At 34.4% G+C, this 5,112-nt stretch overlaps 1 long non-coding RNA gene across 1 annotated transcript; it reads left to right on the top strand.

Annotated features, from left to right (window-relative positions):
* The first annotated feature begins 1,247 nt into the window (after nt 1-1,247).
* On the top strand, nt 1,248-4,455 carry LOC146679510 (uncharacterized). The gene is made up of 7 exons (XR_014918642.1): nt 1,248-1,502; nt 2,217-2,256; nt 2,404-2,450; nt 2,763-2,807; nt 3,651-3,680; nt 4,135-4,203; nt 4,410-4,455. It is a non-coding gene; the product is annotated as an uncharacterized LOC146679510 (long non-coding RNA).
* The last annotated feature ends 657 nt before the right edge of the window (nt 4,456-5,112 follow it).

Consider the following 5,112-nt stretch of genomic DNA (forward strand, 5'->3'; position numbering starts at 1 on the left):
TTTAAGAGTGCAGGACCTAAAACACACACAGACAAAGTTCATTTAAAGACAAGAACTTTAATAAGCCAAGGCTGACACAAATGTGTTTTATTTACTTTCAAATCCATTTATCATAAATGTAACAAATAAAGTGTTTTTATGTATCCATCTATAGAACGCTGCATGTTATATTCTAAATCTGCATGTTTCTTTTTAGAAACCTATCAGCAAAAAATGAACCTAAAGTATGTAATGCAAGGATGTAATCACTTTCAAGAGGGAGAAAACATAAAGTTCAACTTTACGTGACAACTATGGACACCTAATATGACAAGGAGATTCTGCAGGTCATTAATCAATGTATAAAACTAAAACAGAATGTATTTTTAGTGACACAGGACACAAACAAGGAAGCAAGATGTGTAATTAGGATTATTTATAATAAATATGAATTAATTAGGGCAATTTCTTTAACCATAAAGAATAACTAAATCCTTCAGGACAATGTCACATCAATGCACTGAACTCACTATGTTATCCCTCTAACAGAGCCTCTACATGTTCTCACTGTAATTTCCCCCTCACGAATGAATTTTTGCTAGCACTAATTTGAATGTTGGGGGGAATCAAACGCATTTTACTCGCAGTACTCAAGCTGACTTACCTTTGCTTGAATGACGGCGTACTCACAACGTGGAGGCTTAAAAATAGCCAAATCTTGTACCCAGTCCTTGGTGAATTGGATGTGCGCCTCCAGAGATTTATAATTGCGAAATTGGTGCGCCGTGTATGCTCTGACTCCACAGACAAGGTATGAGAGTAGATCATGCTAAGTCAATAGCGGTTTGGTCTTCAGGGTTTCTACTCCACGGCTATATTTCATACGGGTCCACATTTCAACAATCAAGTACCGTCTCTTTGCATCTGGACAGAATCTGTCTCTATACCGTCATTTTCTTTTGAGCTATGTTTCAGAATGGTTCGTAGCAAACTTGTTTTGATTCGTGACCTGCCAAGATGGTGCTGCGCTCCCACAATGCATTGCGACATTACGTCAACTCCAAAGCCCTTTGCGTGCAGGAGTGTATGCGCATGCGCATTGCCACGGTGGTTTAAAAAATAAAGATATAATGAAAAGTAATTAATAAAAATTAAATATTTAAACATTCCCACAAATGTACAATGAACGTGCAAAAACTCTCTTTAGTAGTTGTTGCTGTTTCTTTCTTTCTTTCTTTTTTTTTTTTTTTTTTGAAAAATAACGACGTCTCTGAGGCGCGAAATCTGACAGCGAGAGGAACGGCCGGATACAGGAGACGGGAAGAAACAAGCCGATTATGTTCGCGTTAATTAAGTGGTTGGAAGATGTAAAATTCTCAATTCTGCCAACTGAACATATACGAGATTTTAATGAGGATGAATAATTAGCCGGCATGGAGGAAACGGACCTTTATTTCGTGGAGTGGCGACAAGAAGCCAAGGCGGGTGGCCAGTCTAAGAAGCCTCCATCATCAAGCTAGCAGGTGCCTTTTCCCATATAATATTACTTTATTCTCGTGTATTTGGAACGGAAGCGTAGAGCTGCCACCCAGGCAAAAGAGAAATATAAGTATATCACGTTATAACGTGAAAAGTTTATCGTTCTAACAATATACTATCATGTTTGAACAACATGTTTGAACAACATTGTACGAAAAATGTACATAATTATCACGTCCGTACAATATTGTGCGAACGTGACAATTATGTATATTATAATAATGTGATATTATATTATACCAGTGGTTCTTAACCTGGGTTCGATCGAACCCTAGGGGTTCGGTGAGTTGGTCTCAGGGGTTCGGCAGAGCCTCCGCTGTGACGTGCACGGCTCATTTTGTGCACCAGTAAAAAACATATCTACGTCTAATTTGAAAAAAAAACACACTTTATTTTTCACTAAAGAGGGGTTCAATGAATGCGCATATGAAACTGGTGGGGTTCGGTACCTCCAACAAGGTTAAGAACCACTGTATTATACAAACATGAAAAGCATAATGTTAGAACAATAAACATTTCACGTCATAACGTGAAGCTCTATTTTTCTTTTGCCTGGGTGGCAGCTCCACGCTTCCATAATTTGGTAATCAAAATATGTAACTTAATTAATTATATTGTGACGTACTTTTGCCTTTTCTTATTATTCTGCCTTCTCAATAACTATCAAAGCCTATTCACATTTAATTTGGCTTTCACAGAAATCCTACCTCTCCTTCTGGCTACAGAGTACTTACCAAGGTTAGAAACAAAGAACAGTTATGCTTTATTAATGTTCGCTAATTACAATGTTCCACATTTCCTTGCTTTTTAAGTCATTTTTAGGCTTTTTAGAGTTTTTGTTTTTTTATTTTTTTTAGCAGTAATGTTTCTGCCTATTTATTTCAGCCCATGAAATCGAATGCAGATCTTCCTAATGTGAGATTTACATAAATGTAAGTAATTTTGTTTGTCATTGTCATTAATGTTGTTGCTGTTGTTGTTTTTGTGCAGTTTGCAATCATATAAACCTAGCAAGCATCAGTCAGCACAGTGACTAACCTAAACAGATTCTTGCTTTATTCACATATATTATATGTAATTATATATACCTGCACATTGTACCTAGGGTTGCAGCCACTTGGCCCCACCCCATTGTTGTGACAGCCCTGATTGTACTTATACACTGCATCTGAACAGGGACCAGTCTGCCACATTAATGTATTTTTAAGTGACTTGTTTGTAATACATGAATTTGTTTTTTACAGATGTCAAAGTCTCAACCTCATGCTGCCCTCCCCCATCCTCCTAAAGTAAGTATTTGTTGTTGTGGTTTTTTATGCGGTGTCTGTGTCACATGCTAATCATAATTATTGAAATAACTGTTTTCTAACAGATTTTCCAAAACACTAGTTATGTTTGTTGTCATTCAGACCAATACTACTGCTTAGACATTGTTTAGTGGTCATGCATGTTTGACAAGCTCGTTATGATACCAAAACAGTAGGCCTATCACAATAATCGATATATCGATTTAACACACAGTACATGTACATGACCTCAATAATTGTTGATGATGTAATTTATCCGCCATTATATTTACAAAAATAAAATATAATGATAACAAAACAATAACATTAAATAACATTGTTTTCTATTTGTTAGAAAACTTACTATTTATTCAAGTTTTTAAGGTATCTAATATTTGATTCCTAATTTCAATGATCTAAATACTTTAAGAATTAGATGTTGGTTTGTCAATCGAAAGTGTGTAGATCTTGCATTATTATGGTGTTATATTATGATTATACATTCAAAGACATAAAATGGTCTTAAAATGACAATGACATAACTTGTCGCAATTGTTTATGGGGCAATATACCGACCAACAAAAAGTCGCTATCGTAACAGGCCTTCAAAACAGACGGTTTTATGATTGATAAATTAAAAAAATAAATACATTTAATTTCTCTGAGATTCTCTAATATTCAGTTACAGTTCACAACACAGCTACCCGTACATGCAGTATTATACTGTAAATATAAATCTCTGCATTTAGCATCCCACTAGAAGCGTCACAGTTACTGCCTCTTTTTTTTTTTTTTTTTTTACAAATACCTGTACTATCACTAACACATTTACTGTTTTACTTTTAGCCTGTGGATACAAATGCAGATTTCCTTAATGTAAGTTGTGCATTTTAATTACATCATGTTATTTTTATTATTATTTATTTATTTATTTTATTTTACATTCAAATATTTCAAGCTTCTTGGTTAAAGAAGCTTGATTGCTAGTAGGTAAAGAATAGTTCACCTATAATTCATATTCCCAATTAATTTCTCACCTCTGATTGAATGCCTTTGTTTGTTTTCCTATAACAAAACATTTTTGCTGGATATATATGGTGAATTTATATGCATAGATACAGTCGTAGTGCTTGACACATGCAAACAGCAGTAGATGTACTAAAAAGGAAATAATTACAATCATGATGTTGATTGCTGATGTCAGTATATATATTTTAGAGGAATGTTTTGTTTTTCACCCAAAATGAACTATATTGCTTCAGAAGAGATTTATTACCCTACCGGACTCTTATATATTGTTCTGTTTTTTGTTTGTTTTTGTTATTTTCAGGTTCAATGGTGCGTGTTCTTCTAATGGCCGCCTTCCCACTGGAGGTTTTGATCCACAGCAATTTAAAAGGTAATCAGCTTTGAAAGTCAGTTCAAATGGTTAGGTAATAGTACTTTAAAAAGCCTACAACTCTGTCACCAGTTTCTTTACCAAAAATTACCCATAAAAGTATCGCTCAATAGCATATATTGTAGTTCAAATGTTTAGTTGTACAAATATCAAATTTTTGGAAATCTAAAACTAGTCAAACACTCAAATGTTCATGCTTTTTATAGGAGGACAGAGCAAAACGGACATCGGCGCAGAGTGAAGAACTGCCCTCGATAAGGACACTATGACAGCCATATATAGTAAGTGAAGACTTTCTGTGTATCTAAAATTGCATACAGCACAAGTAACTTACTTTGCAACCATTAAAATAGGTTGTAAAGTAAGTTACCAATACAAATAGGTGATGATGCATTGTAGTGGTTGGTCTCAGACAAAGAAGGTCAACAGATTTATGAATGCTGGAAGGTAAGGAGAGACGACCAAAAGGGGTGTTAGCATTACTGTAATGTGAACTGGATAGACTTCCCATCTAGGAAAAAAAAAGAGGTAAATTATGCGTAAAATATATCTGTATTAATATCTGTATCTGTATAAACAGAAATATCTGTTTGCTAAATGAAGCCAGCTAACATAAATCACATTTTTATTTTAACTCTGAACTGTAATAGAACTGTGACTTTTGTTTGTTACAGTGGGGGTAAGGAAGGGGTTTCCCAGCGTGTCCAGAAGGGCTTTGAGGATTGCAGTGAAAGCTGGGGGAACTGAGACTGTGTGTGTATATATATATATATATATATATATATATATATATATATATATATATATACACATATATGTATATGTGTGTGTGTTTCTTTTAGAATGTTTAAGTATGTAATGAGAATAAACTTATAAAATGAATATTCCTTGCTTGATTGATATGCTATA

This window comes from Copadichromis virginalis, unplaced genomic scaffold (genome assembly GCF_057382275.1).
Source record: "Copadichromis virginalis isolate Kocher_CV1m ecotype Utaka unplaced genomic scaffold, C_Virginalis_male_GT1.1 unmapped_scaffold_1, whole genome shotgun sequence".
NCBI lineage: Eukaryota > Metazoa > Chordata > Actinopteri > Cichliformes > Cichlidae > Copadichromis > Copadichromis virginalis.